The 21,171-nt window shown below is 44.8% G+C and overlaps 2 pseudogenes; both read right to left on the reverse strand.

Annotated features, from left to right (window-relative positions):
* Nucleotides 1-5,729: 5,729 nt before the first annotated feature.
* LOC149438120 (forkhead activin signal transducer 3 pseudogene) lies at nucleotides 5,730-6,581 on the reverse strand (annotated as a pseudogene).
* Nucleotides 6,582-20,795: 14,214 nt separating this feature from the next.
* Nucleotides 20,796-20,911, reverse strand: LOC149438121 (U2 spliceosomal RNA; annotated as a pseudogene).
* Between the last annotated feature and the right edge of the window lie 260 nt (nucleotides 20,912-21,171).

Here is a 21,171-nt window from a genome sequence, read left to right on the forward strand (position 1 = left end):
TATTTTAATTTCATTATTCTCTTAGTATTTTGCAGTGAAGAGTCACACTGTATGCATTTATTTGATATGAGCGCTACACTATTTATATATACAGTTGCAAGAAAAAGTATGTGAACCCCTTGGGATTACGTGGAGTTTTGCATGAATTGGGCATAAAATGTGCTCTGAACGTCATCTAAGTCACAACAATAGAAGAACACAGTCTGCTGAACATAATACTACACAAACATTAGATGTTGCCATGGTTTAATTGCACATAATATGTAAACATTCACAGCGCAGGGAGGAAAAAGTATGTGAACCTTTGGACTTAATAACTGGTTGACCCTCCTTTGGCAGCAATAACCTCAACCAAATGTTTCCTGTAGTTGCAGATCAGACCTGCACAATGATCTGGAGTAATTTTGGACCACTCCTCTTCACAAACCTGTTTCAGTGTAGCAATATTCTTGGGATGTCTGGTGTGAATCGCTCACTTAAGGTCATGCCACAGCATTTCAATCGGGTTGAGGTCAGGACTCTGACTGGGCCACTCCAGAAGGCGTATTCTGTGCTGTTGCAGCCATTGTTTTGTTGAATTACTTGTATGCTTTGGGTCATTGTCCTGTTGCATCACCCATCCTCTGCGGAGCTTCAGTTGGCGGACAGGTGGTCGTACGTTTTCCTGCAAAATGTCTTGATAAACTCTGGAATTCATTTTCCCATCAATGACAACAATCTGTCCAGGCCCTGAGGCAGCAAAGCAGCCCTAAACCATGATGCTCCCTCCGCCATGTTTTACAGTGGGGATGAGGTTTTGATGTTGGTGTGCTGTGCCTTTTTTTCTCCACACATAGTGTTGTGTGTTCTTCCCAAACAACTCAATCTTGGTTTCATCTGTCCACAGTATATTTTGCCAGTAGTCCTGTGGAATATCCAGGTGCTCTTTTGCAAACTTCAAACGTGCTGCAATATTCTTTTTGGACAGCAATGGCTTCCTCTGTGGTGTCCTCCCATGTACTCCATTCTTATTTAATGTTTTCCTTATTATAGATGTGTCAACAAAAATGTTAGCATGTGCCAGAGATTTCTGTAGGTCTTTAGCTGACACTCTGGGGTTCTTCTTTACCTCATGCAGCATTCTGCGCTGTGCTCTTGCAGTCATTTTTACAGGACAACCAAGCCTAGGGAGAGTAGCAACAGTGCTAAACTTTCTCCATTTGTAGACAGTCTGTCTTACTGTGGACACATGAACATCAAGGCTTTTGGAGATACTTTTGTAACCCTTTCCAGCTTCATGCAAGTCAACAATTCTTGATCGTAGGTCTTCTGAGAGCTCTTTTCTGTGAGGCATGGTTCACATCAGACAGTGCTTCTTGAAACCAGTAAACCCAAAACAGGTGTGTGTTTTTTAAGGGCAGGACAGCTGTCAGCAACACATCGATATCATCACACTGAGTGGAGTCAAGGTTGGCTCACTCCTGGCTCCAATTAGCTCTGGGAGAAGTCATTAAGCTAGGGGCTCACATACTTTTTCCTCCCTGCACTGAAAATGTTTACATGTTATGTGCAATTAAACCATGGCAATATCTAATGTTTGTGTAGTATTATGTTCAGCAGACTGTGTTCTTCTTTTGTTGTGACTTAGATGACGTTCAGAGCACATTTTATGCCCAATTCATGCAAAACTCCACGTAATCCCAAGGGGTTCACATACTTTTTCTTGCAACTGTATATGATTAACACTGTTTTTGGTATCAGTTTTTGAGTGTTGGCAGCTTTAGGTTAAATATACTTCCTTTTATAGCGCAGGAGGACTTCCGACCCTTTGATTAGAGATAATCGGCTTGAGGAGAAGACCCGCTTCTCCACGTAAGAGAAGAAGAATCAAGAAGAGAATAAAAGGATCAGAAAGGAAAAAAAAGGAAGACAAAGGGGAAAAGGAGTATGGAAGAAGGATAGTAATAATAATAGTAGCCGAAAAAAAAAGGTTTCAGTAAAAACAGAGCCTACTGTGTGGGGAACGAAGTAGGCGTTGAACCAGGAAGAGAACAACCGCCGGCCGGTGGCTTCTTACAAAGAGTAAAGAAAAAAAATGTAGGGTTCTGTGGGGAAGGGTTTGAGAGGGGAAAATGTAACAATGGGCCCTCGGCGCCAAATATGTAGGGTAAAGTCACGGACAGGGGCGGACTGACAACTCATGGGCCCCCGGGCAATAGGGGATCATGGGGCCCATGTGTCCTTGCCCAAACTCAAAATAGCCTATGAAAAAGGTACCAGGGACATCTCATGGAACCCCCTACTGACCCCGGGCCCTCGGGCAGTGCCCGAGTTTCCAAATGGTCAGTCCGCCCCTGTTTACGGACCGTCTCTGGAAAAACGGCATGTCTTAGAGCATATAGGGATTGCACACGAGGAGGGTGGAAAAAGGGTGCCACAAGGGGGGTAGGGAACCAGCAAAGAAACACCGCTGCTTGTTGCAAAGGAAAAAATACCATGGTGCATGTGAAGCAGGTACATAAGTGAAAGTCAAGTGTGCCTAGAAGAGATCAGGTCTGGTATAAGAAATATGTCTATAATGGGTGTTGATAGGGGCCATAGTGAGTAGTACAGGCATACCTGAAAGAGAGGCAAAAGTATAACAATGCAACATATGCAATGCATGTGAAAAACAGTGCAATAACAGGAAAAAATAACATAAGGCCCCACGTCTACATACACTGACCAACTATGCTCCATAGGATCAAAACCTGACAATGTCCATATGCAATTGGGAAAAACTGAGCAGTATATAAGAAAAAGTGGATTGGTTAAGGCCCCTATTGTGGCAGAGGAATCGAGCATCACCTCTCGCATGTCTGAGAAAAGGGAGCAAGGATGCAGGGGATAATTACATGAAAAGTTCAGAAAGGCATGGAAGGCCCCAGGCCACTCTCCCACACAGGATCAGATAATGGTTGCAGGCTGGACGGAGAGGAAAAAAGAAAAAAAATTCTAAAAGGAGTTATCAGGCGGTGGGCGGAGAGAGGTGATGCTCGTTCACAAAGCCAAAATCATGTTAACTTATTAGCTGCAGCAATCCCCTCGGAGCATCTCTCTGTGCCTTACATACAGTATTCCCGCCTCCCAATCCCTCAATCAGGAAAAGCAAAAGACCTCCATTACATTCACATATGTTATTATACTATACGGAATAGGTAGGGATAGCTTCCAGCCGAACAGGATAGGCAGAGAGACACGAAGCCAGAGCAGGATGGGCCCAGTGCGCCCGGGCGTTCCCATGGATGCAGCAGGGTGCCTTCGGATGCGGCGGAATGACGTTCTAGAGTCTCAGGGAAGATAAGGCAGAGGATGATGGTCATCCAGGAAGCTTTCGTGATGTTGAAATGTGGATGAGCTTAAATAGGGATGCGTAGCGGAAACCAGATGGATGCAAAAGGTCCCGTAGTGGGACCAGGACTGCTCCGGTACTAGCTGCGGAGGTAGAGTTTGGGATTGGTTCTCCGAGGCGGGAGGCAGAGCTTACTGCAGCGTGGTTAATACTTTTCCCCGTGGAAGGGAAAGAAGGAGGAGAAAGGCCCATAGAGTATACAAGGGTCAGTGACTGCGAGTGGACCTTCTGGAGTGTTGGTTACATACTGTGCAAGTGTATAGGATATTTAAGAAATGGAAGTCCAGTGAGCATTGTAAGGGAGGTAGAGAGACAGCAAAAACTCTTGGAGCAAGGCAGTAATGAGACGTGAGAATTAATAGTAAGTGTCTGTCACCTGTTGGAGAGTGCGCAGGAGGATCAGGAGTATGGGCGGATGTAGGGTTGCTAGACTTCATGTTGCGGCTTCCTAAGCGCCGGTGAAGCCATCGGGCTGGAGGTGGCTGCGGAGCCCCCTCCAGGGAGTTTCGGAGGAGTTGATGGGACTGAGCGGCGTCTGCGGGGGAGTTGGCTTTGCCAGTCCATTGCACTAGCTTCATGACTCGTGTCTTGAGCAGACGGCAACCTCATGGACCTATACCAGTCAGGCAGGTCGATCAGTGGGATATCCAAGAAAGTGCAGAAGGTGGGCAAATCTTCGGGGACTCTAAGTTGGAGGTGCGCCCGCTGGCTTGTGCACAGAGGCAGAAGGGAAACCGCCATCTGTAAGGAATATTGCGTGAGCAGAGGGTATCCAGTAAGGGGTGCAATTCTCACCTTTGGCGCAAGGTCATACTGGATAAGTCCTGAAATAGATTTATTTCTGCCCCCTCATAAAAGAGATGTCTTCTGTCCCTGGCACTAAGGATATCCTCTGTGAGAGGAAAACTGACAAGGCAGAAGATGATATCTCTGGGTGGGTCTGTGTCTCCCCACCAGGACGGATCGCCCTGTGCACACGCTCAAGGTCAATCGGGGTTGCTGGGGGGCGACCGAGGAGGTCATTAAAAATGGCTACTACCGCCCTAGGAATATCATTTGATTCCACTGATTCTGGTAGGCCGTGGAGTCTAATATTATGTCTGCGTCCACGGTTGACCAGATCATCAATATGCCTGTAAAATTCACGGATAGTAGAAGTGTGTAGCGCTGACTGTTGCTGTATATCAGCTATGGCGGACGTATTATGTCTGGAAGAGAACTCCACCTGATCCAATCTTGAGCCCAATGACTGGATATCTTCACGTAAGTCATTCAGGGCGATAGTGAAAGTGACCTTTATGTCCGCGGCCACAGTGTGAAGATCCCTTAGTGATAGGGATTGAGTAGCGGAGGAGAGATCGTGCTGGGGAACTGTGTTTGGTGCTGAGTGCGTGGCAGAGCAGAGAGAGCTGGCCATGTCTGCGGCTGCAGGGGGAGCGGAGGAGGGGGATGGAGAGGGAGAAGGCTGCGGCCCTTCCTTCTGTTGGGAGCGGAAGAGCTCCTTTATATGTCTTCCCTGGTGATTTGGTCCCCGTGGGGACCATGACCGGGCATCGGAGGTCATCCGGTCTGATTTCCCCATAGCTGGGAGAGCCTGTCTCACCCGTCCCCGCAGTGCAAGGCTAAAGCACGTTCCGGCCGGCGGGAGTTCCGGGACTAAGCGGCCATCACAGCTTGCGGCAAACCACGCCCCCTAAAGTACCTATCTTATCTTCCAGTACTTTTTACAGAGTATATAACTAGAGAATTACAACACTGATGATAAAGTTAAACTGGTTGTGAAGGCTGAAGGATTTGTACCTTTATGCATTCTATGCTTGAAGGTAAAAAGCCTTCTGTGTGTTGCTCCCCCCTCAGCCCCCCCCCCCAATACTCACCTGAGCCCCCTCTTGATCCAGCGATGTACACGGGTCCCATGTCTTTCTTCTCATTGACTGAAACACAGCAGCTGGAGCCATTGGCTCCCATTGCTGTCAATCACAGCCAGTGAGCCAATGAGGAGAGAGTGGGGGTGGGACCAAGTCGCAGCTCTATGTATCTTATGAATGCACAGAGTGGGGCTCAGGAGTGAGCACGCACCAGTGCCCCCCTAGCAAAAGGCTTACTATTGGGGGCACTGGTCAAGGGGGAGAAGCCATGAGCACCAGTGGGGGACCTGAGCAGAGGATCCGGGCTGCTCTGTGCAACACCACTGCACAGAGAAGGTAAGTATGACATGTTTGTTATTTAAAAAAAACGAAACAAAGCTTTGATATCACTTGAGATTAAAAAACAAATTCAAATTTATTTTAAGTAAAAATAGACAGACATGATAGAAAATGACTATGATATATACATCTTTGACTAATGCCTTTGGACTGTAGGTCATGTTTGATGCCACCTCCGCTGGGCCATGTGCCATGTTGGGTGCCAACATCATTGGGTAAGACTTGAAGTGCAGCTAGTCCTTGAGGCAAAAGTGACTAGCCCAAGACCAGCCTTGTCTCAGCAACTGGCCAATCAGTAATAATTAGGTCTGTACCCTGGGTACACCCCACCCTGAGAAAATTGTGGCCCATAGACATTTTGAGTATGCATGTAGCCCCCATGTTGTGGGGGATGTCAAAGACTGTATTATGGGGAGGGAAATCTGAAGAGGAAGTTCTGGGCGGGTGAGGCATTGGGGGCATCAGACTGGGAGTGTAAACATCCCTCCGCTCCGCATAGGTGGAGCTTGAGTATGGGGTAGGCATGTAGTTATATCGAGAGGAAAAGGGGAAGTTGGGGTAAAGCAGGAGAGGGAGTATGCTGGGAGGGGCCACCACATTAGGGGGCACATATTGTGAATATAATGTTGGAAGGTTCCAGAAGATGTTTGGGAAGGTTGCGGCGGGATCTATATTTGGGGGTTGGGTTTGTACTGAGGGATCAGCCTCTGCATCTGATCTGACCACAGTATTTCCGTTTGAAAGATGGGGGTGGTGAAAGTTTAACAATCTGTAGGGCTGTCCATGCAGGATATAAGGAGCCAGGTCAGGAGGGTAGGCTTCTTGCCGGGTGCCACTCGTATGCTGCAGCTTCATGGCATCCTCAGGAATTCGGCTCACATCCACCGTCCAGTAGTTGCCCTTAGCCTGCGGCTTTAGTGGATCTTTTAGGACCTGCAAAGAGTGAGAAGACATTAGAGGCGTAGGCCGGCACAGCAAATTCACACAAATCTATTACGGGTCAGGGTAACCGATCCTTACGGCCTATTTATAATACAGACAAATAATTTCCCCGGATCTGCCCCTATTATCATAAATGGTTATATTTTACATGGATAATATATGTACAAAATTAAAAATGTTTGCTTTATATAGAGTGAGAAACGGTAGGATCCCCTATCAGGTGTGCTAAGATTTTAGCTGGAGTTCTTTTTTTATCAAAATTGTGTATAAGTCTAAGTATACATGAATATACAAAATACAAAAATCAACCTATTGGAGTGTTGTCTCTGCCCCTCCTGTGATGTTCTGACAATTTGCAAATTGGTAATTACTTTTATTTTTTAAACTTGGAAAGGTAACTTTCTTGGAGGATCTTTTAATTTAGGGAGTACATTCATTAAATTAGAATTGGCCTTTTTACACAAATTTGCAATTGTTTTCTGTTTGTTTGATTTATTATTTTATAATATTTTAGACTTTTAAACATGGGAGGTGTATTAATAATAACCAAATTAACACGGAACGGGTAACTATGACTAAATAGTTTTTGTTTTTTTTTAATGGTTGAACTGGATGGACTTTTGTCTTTTTTCAACAAGACTAACTATGTAACTATGTACATAATAATTGATTAATAATTCTTATTTAACTACCTGCCGACCGCAGATAGCTGAATGACGGCTGCACTGCGGCCGGCCAGTTCTGGGTGGACGTCATATGACGTCCCCCCAGAACGCTCTCTCCTGCCAGGGGGCGCGCACCCGGCGATCTCCGTGATCGCTGTGTCCTACGGACACAGCTGATCACGAGATGTAGTAAAAGGCCGATCATACCGGCCTTTTACCACGTGATCAGCGGTGTCCAATGACACGCTGATCACAGGGAAATGCAAGTGCCGGTTCTCGGCTGCACTTTCCTCACGCTGTCAGATCGTGAGGAAAGTACTGCCGAGAACCGGCAGTTGTCAGAGCGGGGATCGGCACCGACCATCAGGGCACTGATGATCAGTGCCCTGATGATCGGTGCCCAGCAGTGAGACCCGCAGGTTCCGCCCAGCAGTGCGCCCACTAGCTCCGCCCACCCGTGCCCAGCAGTGCCCCCACCTGTGCCCAGCAGTGCACCCACCTGTGCCACTCTGCAGTGCCACCTACCTGTGCCCAGAAGTGCCACCTACCTGTGCCCAGCAGTGCCACCCACCTGTGCCCACCCTCCTGTGCCCACCAGTGCCACCCACCTGTGCCCACCCACCAGTGCAGCCCAGCAGTGCTGCCAGTCAGTGCCACCAGTCAGTGCCCAGGGATTGTGCCAGTCAGTGCCCAGCAGTGATGCCAGTCAGTGCCGTCTATCAGTACCCATAATCAGTGTCACCTATCAGTGCCGCCTATCAGTGCTGCATATCAGTGCCGCCTATCCGTGACCCCTAATTAGTGCTGTCTATCAGTGCCGCCTATCCGTGCCACCTCATTAGTACTGCCTATCAGTGCCCTTTAGTGCTGCCTATCAGTGCCCATCAGTGCCGCCTATCAGTGCCCATCAGTGCTGCCTCATCAACGCACATCAGTGAAGGAGAAAAAATACCTGTTTGAAAAATTTTATAAAAGAAACAAATAAACTTTTTTTTTTCAAATTTTTTGCACTTTTTTTTTTATAGCGCAAAAAGTAAAGCGCCCAGTGGCGATTAAATACCACCAAAAGAAAGCTCTATTTGTGAGAAAAAAATGATCAAAATTTCATATGGGTACAATGTTGCATGACCGCGCAATTGTCAATCAAAGTGCGGCAGCGCTGAAAGCTGAAAATTGGCCTGGTAAGGAAGGGGGTATAAGTGCCTGGTAGGCAAGGGGTTAATGGGCATTACATATGTATTATTAATGAGAGTTAAATAAGCCATATTACTTATTGGTTTAGGGGTAATGGGGATCAGTTTTGAAGCTACTTTATTTCTCTTGCTTGTAGCAGAAATGTTTTTAAAACATTTGACACCCCAGTAATAAAATCTCCATTTTAAATCTATGATAGACATACCTTGAATTTACTATCTTATATGTTATAAATAAGGACATGTATTGCAGCTCAATATTTCCCGGAACAATCTGCAATTGGTGAACACAGTGGAGAAAGAACGCGGAGCAGGAGAAAACATCTAGGGAATTATATACCCAGCAATGATAAATATACTGTATCAAGCAAAATGTATATTAAAATACTTTTGTCAGTTTATAAATACGGGGAAATTAATTTTGGAGCTGCTGGCATGGCACAATTGTTACCATTAGGTGCCACATTTCAGATAATATAATCTATTATTAATGGATAGATTCCAAGTGGAGCTCAGCTCCTGAAAATTTACATTTTTTTCAGTAATGCAGCCTTTCTGAACCTTTTCAATGCAGAGGATCCCTTGAGAAAATGCTGTGGTCTCAGGGAACCCTTGCTAATAATTGCTATATATACAACTCATGACACATTGGGGTTTATTTACTAAAGCTGGAGAGTCCAAAATCAGACTCCCTTCTGCATAGAAACCAATCAGCTTCTAACCTCAGCTTGTTCAATGAAGCTTTGGCAATGAAACCTGGAAGCTGATTGGTTTCTATGCAGAAGGGAGTCTGATTTTAGTAAATAAACCCCATTAGGTCAGTCGGAACAATTTTCTCCAAGCTATGGCCCTCCAGCTGTTGAAGTACTACAAGTCCCATCATGCCTCTGCCTCTGGGAGTCTTGCCTGTGGCTGTCAGGGTCTTGCAAGGCCTCATGGGACTCACAGTTCCCATACACCTGGAGGGCCATAGTTTGGAGACCCCCGCTCTATATGCTATCTATGATCATTGGGAAGAATTCCCCCCCTTTACAGATAAATAGATCATTGGTGTCAGAGTGAACTTATCTGAGAGGGAGAAATTGCTCATCGCTCAAGGAACCCTTAGTAACCTCTGGGGGAACCATGGTTGAGGAACCCTGGTGTAATGTGTTGTTTGCTATTATATAAATTAAGGAAAATAACAAAGGCCACATATTAAACTGAATTATATAAAACTGACCATTATTAGGCTATAGTGACTGTGGGGTTGATCTACTAAAGATGGTTCAGCTGGTTGGTGCATCTGTGCATGGCAGCCAATCAGATTCTAACCTCAGCTTGTTCAATTAGGCTTTAGAAATAAAACCTGGAAGCTGATTGGTTTCTATGCAGAAGTGCTGGAGATTCTGAGCGTACCAGCTTTAGTCAATAAACCCCACTGATCCTACTTATTACAAGTTGAAAGGGTAGAAACAAAGGAATGGTGAAAGACAAAGCAACCTAGCAAGTGTGCACCTTTCTATGTTTTGTTTTGGGGTTTTTTTGAGTTTTTGTTTTCCTTTTTTCAAATTGTATAGATCTCTACCTTCGCTGGATGTCTGTTCTGTATTTTTTTTGTACAATAATACTTTCTAAGGTTTACGCGAAACTTTCCTCCTCTAGTTTCAGTCCGTGTCCTCGTGTTCTTGATCTTGCCTTCATATTGAAATTCCTGCCCTCCTGAACCTTATTCACCACCTTCATGGATTTAAAGGTTTCAGTCATGTCCAACCTTTCCATTATTTCCTCCAGGCAGGACATATTAAGTTCCTGAAGTCTCTCCTGATATGTTTGGTCCTTCAGATCTTTCACCATTTTTGTTTCCCATCTCTGGACTCGAACTGTCTTATCTGTATCTTTTTGTAAGTGAGGTCTCCAGAACTGGGTGCAATGGGGGTTGACTTGCTAAAGGCAAACAGGTGGTCACTTTGCAAAGGAATTTTCCTTTAACTTCGTGAATATGGTAAAAATTCACTTTGCAAAAAAAACCCAACCATGTGTAAGAATAATATTTTTTAAAAACTGTATTTTCGCATACACATGATTGAATGATGGAAGTCCAGAGATTCATAGTTACATAGATAGGCTGGCCATACATTATATAATTTTCTGTCCAATTTCTGCCCAATTTTCTTTAGTATTTTTTTCAACTGTGTAGTGCAAGGGCCCACCTACTTGGATACAATTGAAAGTGTTGTTAAGTTTGACCTTCTATTATATTTATTATTTTTGGTAAATCTAAACCAAAAATCTCAAGAAAATTGTAAAATGTATGGCCAGCCTAATATTGTATAGACTTACAATTTCCTTACAATTTCTGCTCAATTTTCTTTAGATTTATCATCAACTATGTGGTGCAAGGGCCTGCCTAATTGGATACAATTGAAAGTGTTTAAGTTTTCTGGTAAATCTAAACCCAAATCCTGAAGAAAATTGTATGATATATGGCCAGCCAAAGGTTGGCCATACATTATACAATTTTCTTGAGAATTTTGCTTCAGACTTACCAAACACTATATAATATGAGGTCAAACCTAAACAACACTTTCAATTGTATCCAATTAAGCAAGCCCTTGCACTACATAGTTGAAGGTAAATATAAAGGAAATTGGGCAGAAATTGAACAGAAAATTGTATAATGTATGGCCAGCCTTAGTCTGGCTGAAAAAGACAAAAGTCCATCCAGTTCACCTCACTCATCACACTTGGAGTATATTATCCTGCAAAGTGAACAGCCTATTTGCCTTTAATAAAGTCAAGTAACTCCGGCCAAAACTGTTTATTGTAAAAGTGGAAAATGAATTTAGTCTGAAGAGGAAGCAGAGTTTTGGATGGAGTGGGATCGGGGTAAAACCTTTTGTCCAGATGTCTTACTGTCTGCCTTCATTAATGGAAGATCTTCCACACTTTGTCCAAAACCTAATATAAAAATGTATAAAAAGTAAAACCTTTTTTAAAAAATTTGGATAGAGTAGAAAATGGTGAAAAGATTTCTTTTCACTTCCTATACTATAGACCAAGGGTCTCCAAACTATGGCCCTCCAGGTGTTGAAGTACTACAAGTTCCATCATGCTTCTGACTCTGGAGGTCTTGGCTGTGGCTGTCAAAGATTTGCAAGGCCTCATGGAACTTGCAGTTCCTCAACACCTGGAGGGTCATAGTCTGGAGACCCCTGATCTAGACAACACAGGACATCTTTCCAAAAGAATGGAAATCTACTCTTAAGCTGGCCATACACTTGTAGAACCTGACCAGAATATTGGGGGTTGTTTACTAAATGTAAAATCTGGTGCAACTCTGCATCATAACCAGTCAGCATCTGGTGCAACTCTGCATCATAACCAGTCAGCATCTGGTGCAACTCTGCATCATAACCAGTCAGCATCTGGTGCAACTCTGCTTCGTAACCAATCCGCTTTCAGGTTTTATTGCCTAAGCTTAAGGCTGCATTCACACTTGAGCATTTTGTAGCTTGAAACTCTAAGCTCCAAAGAAGCTCAAACTTTTCAAAAATCAATTGTTCTCTATGGTGCCTGTTCACACCTGATTGAGCAGACAAGCACCATAGAGAACAATTGATTTTTTTAAGTTTGAGCTTTTTTGGAGCTTGGAACTACAAAACACTCAAGTGTGAATGCAGCCTAATTGAACAAGCTGAAGTTAGAAGCCGATTGGCTACCATGCACAGCTGCACCATATTCGGAGTGCTCCAGTTTTAGCAAATATCCCCCCCCCCCCCCATGTGTCCATTTCTGGAGACCTCACTTACAAAAAGATATTGATAAGATAGAACCAGTCCAGAGATGGGTAAAACAAATTGTGAAAGGTCTGGGAGATAAAACATATCAAGAGCAGCTTCAGAAACTTAATATGTACAGTCTGTCTGGAGGAAAGAAGGGAAAGGGGAGACATGATTGAAACCTTTAAACACATGAAAGGGGTGAATAAGGCTCAGGAGGGCAGGATTTTCATTATGAAGCCAAGATCAGGAACACGGGACATGACCTTCAACTGGAGGAGGAAAGTTCAAAACTAACCTTAGACAGTATTATTTTACTGAAAGGGTAGTTGATGTTTGAAAGAAACTCCCAAAAGAGACAGTGAGCAAGTCAACAGTAAATGGCTTAAAAACATGCTTGGGGCAAAAACAAAACAACCCCCCCCTCCCAAAAAACAAACAAAAAAAAACTGGTCAGACCTGATGGACCACTCAGTCCTTTTCTGCCCTCACTTTTCTAGGTAGTGAGTTCCTCTAAAGTAAATGGCTTCAAACATGCTTGGGACAAGCATAGATCTATACTCAGACAAAGAAAGTTAAAAAAAAAAAAGAAAGAAAGAAAGAAGAGGGAAAAAAATACACAACACAAATAAAAAAACAAGTTTAAATAAAAACAAAAAAAACAGGCAGACTCAATGGACCGCTCAGACTTATTTCTGCTGTCATTTTTCTATGTTTCTATGTAGAACCTAATTCGAAAATGTTTGTGTTCTGAATGTTTTTTAGGCTGACCATAAATGAATAGAATTCTGAACAAAAATTTTTAGGCAACTTTTTTATTACTATTATTATTATAATACAGGATTTATATAGCGCCAACAGTTTGCTCAGCACTTTACAATAGAAGGGAGACAATACAATTACAATACATTTCAGTACAGAAGGAATAGGAAGGCTAGGAATAGGAACTTTGTACGAAAATTCTCAGAAAATGTGTTTGTCATTTGAAAGATTTAGTTTGCTTGATTTTATTTTTTTTTCAAATTCTATTTTTACTTAAAACAACGGAACAGCAGAAGACACGTATCATGTATCCATATAAACATACACAAAATACAGAAGAACGGTATCAAAAGCGATACAAGCATGTATAAATTCCAAAGTAGTACAGGGAAAATGCAATCCCAAGGCAGTGTACAGGGCAACTCAGTGCACACACAAATGTCAAAACCCCCCTGTAGTTTAACCCCCCTGGCGGTATTCCCGAGTGTAGCTCGGGGTAAAATTTCAGTACCAAAAGCGGTAACGCCGAGCTACACTCGGGCTTACCATGCGGCGCTGCATAGGGATTCCCTGCAGAGCTTACCTTGTCCTACGCTCCCGCAATGTGTCCCCTGCAGCGTCCCCAGCCATCTCCTCCTGCCGATGCCGGCATCCGGCTTCTGTGTTCCGGTCCCTGTGACGTCGGGAAGTACGGGTGCCGGAACCCGCGGGAAATTTGAAAATTTAAAAAAAAGTCATTTTTTTCCAAACAAATTTTACATAGTAAAACATTGCTGTTTCAACCCATTTCACATACATTTTGTCCCGAGTGCTTTGTCCTGTGCCCTGCCTGTATTTTGTCTGTTCTTTCCGCCTGTAAACTTAGAAAAGTCCATGGCGTCCAAAAAGCGTCCCTTTAGGTCAAAAGCAGGTTTAGATCAGCTAGAGAACAGTGATAGTAAATCAGAACCACTTGCAGAATTGAGTGATAATGATTCGTGGGGGAAATTCGTCATCAGACACTGAAAACGATTTTGCGACTTTGCTCAGCGATGTGCGAACTTGGCGCTCTATTTCAAATATCAGTGTTTTTGGTTTGATTATATTATTGAATTAAATGTATTATTATTATATTATTATTTTTTATGATTATTTATTAAATTATAATTTATGATTTCGTGTTTCAAATTTTATCCTACCCGGGATGTTTAATAGACTCTTGTTCGGACAGATTTCAGTGAGTTATTCCTAAAAATTACAGCCTGCAATAAAAAAACTACATATTTCCATGCAAAATAATGGTACCGCTTTCAGCACCAAAAATCTGAAATCATCATACCGCTAGGGGGGTTAAACAAAAAGAGAGACAAAGAGATAGGAAAGAGCAATAAGTCAGAAAGCACAGGAGAGAAAGAGGAGGAGAGAGAAAGTGAAAGAGAGAAAAAAAAGGCTGGAGCAAATTAGTCTGCTTGATTTTAACCCCTCGCCCTTCAGAGGATCCCCCCCCCCCCCTTCCTGACCAGGCCATTTTTTGCAATACAGCGCTGCGTTACTTTAACTGACAATTGCACGGTCATGCAATGCTGCAACCACATGAAATGTATGTCTTTTTTTTCCCACACAAATGAAGCTTTCTTTTGGGGGTATTTGTTGGGCTCTGCGGGTTTTATTTTTTTGCACTGTAATCAAAAAAAGACTGACAATTTTAAGAAAAAAACAATATTTTTTACTTTTTGCTATTAAACATGTCCAGTAGAAATTTTTTTTAAAAAAATCACATTTCGTCATAAATTTCGTCATAAATTTCGGCCAAAATGTATTCTGCGACATGGCTTTGCTAAAAAAAAAAATCCCAATACGTGTAAATTAATTGGTTTACATGAAAGTTATAGCATTTACAATGGCGGTATGGATACTGATATTTATTTTTTTTCTTCTAGTAATAGCGGGACTGCAACAGGCATTCCGACACTGGGGGGGACTGACTAACTGCCACTGACATCCCCAGTAACACCAATACAGTGATCAGTGTTAATGAAAAGCACTGACACTGTACTAATAGCACTGGGCAGGAAGGGGTTAACATCTGGGGCGATCAAAGGGTTAACTGTGCACCTTGTGTGTGCGCTTGTGTCAGCACATTGCTTTGTATGGCTCTGCTCTTGCAATACAAAGCAGTGTGCAGGAGCTGACAGGGGAGAGATCTATATTTTTTGCATACAGACCTCTCCCATCAGCGATACTTGGTGATCTCTGGGTGATGGTGGGGGAATCACCGGCCTGGACTCGGTGGTCAACAGCTAAGGCCTGCAATGGTGGTGTGGTTAAGGCGTGCGTGCCCCCTACCCGGAATTGCAAATTCACGTAAGTCCTCAACCAGGCAGATCCATAGAGAGGGAGAAAAGCAGTTATGAGTTATCCCATCAACAACATTTATTACGTCCTGCCAGTATTGCATGACAGCCAGGCAGGACTAGAAGACATGTGTGAGAATCCCCCAGTGAGTAGTTGTAGAGCACCCCGGCCAAGAGATTGAGGAAAGCCTCACGTGGAGCGTGTATAAGGTGTCATCAGCTCTAAGTATCTTTTTAAATGCAATAAGTTTATCCTTTATGGAGACTAAATGCATGGAAGGAAGGTCCCACATCTCCCTCCTATCATCAGTGTCTAGGTCTAGAATGTCCATCAGCCACTTTTGCATGATTGAGGACAGGTAAGGAATGGCTAGCAGGGTGAGATGGCTGTAGATAGTCCAGGTGGGTTTCTCAAAGCATGTCGTCCTAAGTGTTCAAGATCGGATGGGATTTGTGTGGAAACTGAGAGCCAAGAGCATGGGGCAACTACAGGAATCAAGAGACATGAAGCTGGGAGGTTAAAATGTGAGGAGAGGTTAAAAAAGAATAAAAGGGTTTGGTTTTTGACAATATGTGACAAGGTTTTAATTTTACACTTGTAGGTTTGTTTGTCCGATTTTCTCATCATATATACTAGGCGTTAGGAATTTGTTTGTTCAAGAAACATTTCCATCCTACTCCTTCGAATTTTCTCATCACTGCGGTCAAAAATGAACAGCAATTTGTCCGCACTAATGATTAGAAAAACAAATGACCTTTAGAACCTTCTTTTCCCAAGAATTGTCATTTAAATTCTACCCATCTATGGCTAGATTTAGTGGAGTGAATCAACATTTGTTTTGACTGCAGTGACTACAAAATTGAAAGGAGCAGGATAGAAAATGTTTAAAATAAAACAAAAACTAATCTCTAACAGTGTATGTGATTTTTTTGTTCAGGAAAATGTATTCATTCCAAAATCAACTGTTAAAAGCAAAAGAAATTTTGAAGTATCTTTGTATGAACATTTGTTTGTTACATTCAATATGTTGAAGAATGCCATTCAAACATTAGTTTGAAAATCTACTAGAGTACGGCCAGCTTTAGACAGTTGTCATTAGAACAGCTTGTCCCACTGGATGATGATTTCCCCTCTGTACCTCTCCAGGTGACAATTTAACATTTTGGATTTTTTTTACCTTCATTCTTGTTTAGAAAGTATTATGACCACATATCTAAAATGAAAATATATAAAAAGAAAAAAAAAATCTTTATTTTGTATTGCAAAAAAGATCATCTTCAATTAAAATCACTTAAGCTTTAAAGAGTTGCATTTAAAACAACCCTTTTTGAAAGCCATGGTAGGCCACAGGTATAGAATATTGTATCAAAAATCTTTTTCAAATAAGGATGTCCCTGGACAGTCACAAGCAGAGAAGTATGATAGAAAAAAAAAAACTTCCTTAGAGAATTTTCGAAAAGCTTTGAACAGTTCCTAATTGTAATATCAAAAGATGTAAGGATACCGTTAATGGAGTTTCGGTGTTATATTTCACACCACATGGTAAGATAATAGTCCACATCCCTTAGATGTAGTATCTCTAAAGCAGTGGTTCTCAACCTTTCTAACGCCGCGACCCCTTAATACAGTTCCTCATGTTGTGGTGACCCCCAACCATAAAATAATTTTCGTTGCTACTTCATAACTGTAATTTTGCAGTAGGAGGAATAGTGCCACGTCATTGGTGTCAGTGGGAGGAATAGTGCCCCGTCATTGGTATCAGTGGGAGGAATAGTGCCCCGTCATTGGTGTCAGTGGGAGGAATAGTGCCACGTCATTGGTGTCAGTGGGAGGAATAGTGCCCCGTCATTGGTATCAGTGGGAGGAATAGTGCCCCGTCATTGGTGTCAGTGGGAGGAATAGTGCCCCCTTCATTGGTGTCAGTGGGAGGAATAGTGCCCCGTCATTGGTGTCAGTGGGAGGAATAGTGCCCCGTCATTGGTGTCAGTGGGAGAAATAGTGCCCCGTCATTGGTATCAGTGGGAGGAATAGTGCCCCGTCATTGGTATCAGTGGTAGGAATAGTGCCCCGTCATTGGTGTCAGTGGGAGGAATAGTGCCTCGTCATTGGTGTCAGTGGGAGGAATAGTGCCCCATCATTGGTATCAGTGGAAGGAATAGTGTCCCATCATTGGTGTCAGTGGGAGGAATAGTGCCCCATCATTGGTATCAGTGGGAGGAATAGTGCCCCATCATTGGTATCAGTGGGAGGAATAGTGCCCCATCATTGGTATCAGTGGGAGGAATAGTGCCCCATCATTGGTGTCAGTGGGAGGAATAGTACCCCATCATTGGTGTAAGTGGGAGGAATAGTGCCCCGTCATTGGTATCAGTGGGGGGGAATAGTGTCCCGTCATTGGTGTCAGTGGGAGGAATAGTGCCCCGTCATTGGTGTAAGTAGGAGGAATAGTGCCCCGTCATCGGTATCAGTGGGGGGAATAGTGCCCCGTCATCGGTGTCAGTGGGAGGAATAGTGCCCCGTCATCGGTGTCAGTGGGAGGAATAGTGCCCCGTCATCGGTGTCAGTGGGAGGAATAGTGCCCCATCATCGGTGTCAGTGGGAGGAATAGTGCCTCATCATCGGTATCAGTGGGAGGAATAGTGCCCCATCATCGGTATCAGTGGGAGGAATAGTGCCCCATCATAGGTGTCAGTGGGAGGAGGAATAGTGCCCCATCATAGGTGTCAGTGGGGGGAGGAATAGTGCCCCATCATAGGTGTAAGTGGGGGGAGGAATAGTGCCCCATCATAGGTGTCAGTGGGGGGAGGAATAGTGCCCCATAATAGGTGTCAGTGGGGGGAGGAATACTGCCCCATCCTTGGTGTCAGTGGGGGGAGGAATACTACCCCATCCTTGGTGTCAGTGGGGGGAGGAATACTGCCCCATCCTTGGTGTCAGTGGGGGGAGGAATACTGCCCCATCCTTGGTGTCAGTGGGGGGAGGAATACTGCCCCATCCTTGGTGTCAGTGGGGGGAGGAATAGTGCCCCATCCTTGGTGTAAGTGGGAGGAATAGTGCCCCGTCATTGGTATCAGTGGGGGGGAATAGTGTCCCGTCATTGGTGTCAGTGGGAGGAATAGTGCCCCGTCATTGGTGTCATTTGGGGGAGGAATCGTGCCTCATCGTTGGTGTCATTTGGGGGAGGAATCGTGCCTCATCGTTGGTGTCAGTGGGGGGAGGAATAGTGCCCCATCGTTGGTGTCAGTGGGGGGAGGAATAGTGCCCCATCGTTGGTGTCAGTGGGAGGAATAGTGTCCCATCGTTGGTGTCAGTGGGAGGAATAGTGTCCCATCGTTGGTGTCAGTGGGAGGAATAGTGCCCCATCATTGGTATTAGTGACACCAATGATGGGGCACTATTCCCACTGACACCAATGATACTTACCTTGCAGACCCCTGCTCCAGCCTGGGCTCGCTCGCTCCCTCCCTCTCCCATGGTACCGACACTTACCTGTCAGATGTCTTCCTTCTCCGGCCGCTCTCCTCCTCTTCACTCGCTCGATCTTCGCGGTGCCGCTCGGCTCCTCTTCTCCAAGCTCCACCTCCTTGCCGGTGATTGGCCGCCTGTGTGCCTCTCCTGAGCTACAGTGCCGGTGGCCAATCACAGGCGAGGATTGATCTCGAGGTGTGTCCAGATGACAGGGGCTGCATGTCATCCCGCCCACACCTGGAGGTGGCGGCGGCGGCGAGGAGCGGTGTCTCGGTTCCTAAGACCATCGGAAATATGTGTTTTCCGATGGTCTTAGGCGACCCCTGTGGAAGCGTCGTTCGACCCCCAAAGAGGTCGCGACCCCCAGGTTGAGAACCGCTGCTCTAAAGGATCCTGTCTTGTCTTAGGAGAGTTTTCCTAACCTCTTCGTTTTTCATATGGAGGCTAGAATGCAAAAAAAAACAGACAATCATTCGTCCAATTTTCTCATTGTGTGTTCGGGGCTTTGGAGGTGCTGGGGTCTACAGGGAACAACAGGTTTTTTTTTTTGTTTTTTTTTTTAAGTCCGCAAACGTGCAAACTACAACGAAAAACCCGTAAGCGATCACAAAAAATGTGCAAGTGCGAACACCACACGAAAAAGTGCACTTAGGGGTGTGTTTGTCCTACCCCCGGAGGAGTTGGACCGTTACCCTGATCCCCCGGGGCACGAAGCTCCTGACAGGGACAAGGTTCCCATTTGGTCCTCCTAGCCAAAAGGCCTGGTGGACCACCGTTCCTTATGTCCAGCCGAAGCCGGACATCCAGTACTAGGCCAGGGGGCTCTCCCGGAGAGAAAACCCCCTAGGGATCAGGGGAGGAAGGAACCAAAAGGCCACACATCCTCCCCCTAGACTTCAGGATAGGCCCGAGGACCCACACCCTCCATCCGTGAAAACACACACATAAGCGAAAGAAAAAAGTGACAAACGTGGGAGGTGAAATAAATTAAATAAATAGAAAATAAAAAAGTGGTACCGTGCCAAATTGTGCACAGACCAGGCCCTGAGGCCTGTAGCAAAAATTGCCCTGGTCCTAGCCAAAAGGCCTGGTCCTTAGGGCGCTGTGCAAAAAGAGTGTAAAAACAGTGACCATGTGCCAACTTCACACTGTGGGGTCCCACACCCAGGTGTTACTAATGGCACCCCTGAGAGCGTCTTCCTCAGGGGACACTGAGTTTGCGGACTTTCTGCAAAAGGTTTTTTTTTTTTGTTTTTTTAAGTCCGGAAACGTGCAAACTACAACGAAAAAACCCGTAAGTGATCACAAAAAATGTGCAAGTGCGAACACCACACGAAAAAGTGCACTTAGGGGTGTGTTTGTCCTACCCCCGAAAGGGTTGGACCGTTCACCTTATCCCCCGGGGCACGAAGCTCCTGACGGGGACAAGGTTCCCATTTGGTCCTCCTGGCCAAAAGGCCTGGTGGACCACCGTTCCTTATATCCAGCCGAAGCCGGACATCCAGTACTAGGCAAGGGGGTTCTCCCGAAGAGAAAACCCCCTAGGGATCAGGGGAGGAAGGAACCAAAAGGCCACACATCCTCCCCCTAGACTTCAGGATAGGCCCGAGGACCCACACCCTCCATCCGTGAAAAACACACACATAAGCGAAAGAAAAAAGTGACAAACGTGGGAGGTGAAATAAATTAAATAAATAGAAAATAAAAAAGTGGTACCGTGCCAAATCGTGCACAGACCAGGCCCTGAGGCCCATAGCAAAAATTGCCCTGGACTTGGCCAAAAGGCCTGGTCCTTAGGGCGCTGTGCAAAAAGAAGTGAAAAACAGTGGCCATGTGTCATCTTCACACCGTGGGGTCCCACACCCAAGTGTTACTAGTGACACTCCTGAGAGCGTCTTCCCCAGGGGGCACTGAGTTTGCGGACTTTTTGCGTCCCCAGCCCCTGGCCAGACCAAGGTAGATCCGTCCGAATCAGGAGGTACTGGGTCTTTCCAGCTTTCCCAGAGGAATTACTCCCAAGGCCCCAGAACGAATCATGGCGCTCCCTGGTTTCTGTCCCTCCGGTCCAGCCTTCCGGACCCCCATCATACCAGTGAGGGTACTATACAACAGCCATCCCCGCAAAGCTAGAATGGCCGGGAGCACCCCCACTGGACACTGATAAGAACAGATACTACACTTGATCTTAGCCAAAAGGCCGAGAAGCATCCAATCAGGCAAGCCCCTTGCACTACATGGTTGTTAGTAGATCTAAAGGAGATCCATTACATCTCAACACATTTGTATCTGATTGTAGGAAGTATTCTCAGTTTACCATTTACACAAGAACATGGAATATTTATGGCTAATTTGACAATTCTGACACCATTCCTGTGATCAGTTCCATTACTTTTATGAAAGTGACTTTCCATAATGTGCCTTGAGGAGTCTCACTTCTCAGCCTGAATCTTGATCACAGTAAATAGTACA

This window comes from Staurois parvus, unplaced genomic scaffold, assembly GCF_062004578.1.
Source record: "Staurois parvus isolate SC_StPar_1 unplaced genomic scaffold, SC_StPar_1.0 ptg001215l, whole genome shotgun sequence".
Classification (NCBI taxonomy): Eukaryota; Metazoa; Chordata; class Amphibia; order Anura; family Ranidae; genus Staurois; species Staurois parvus.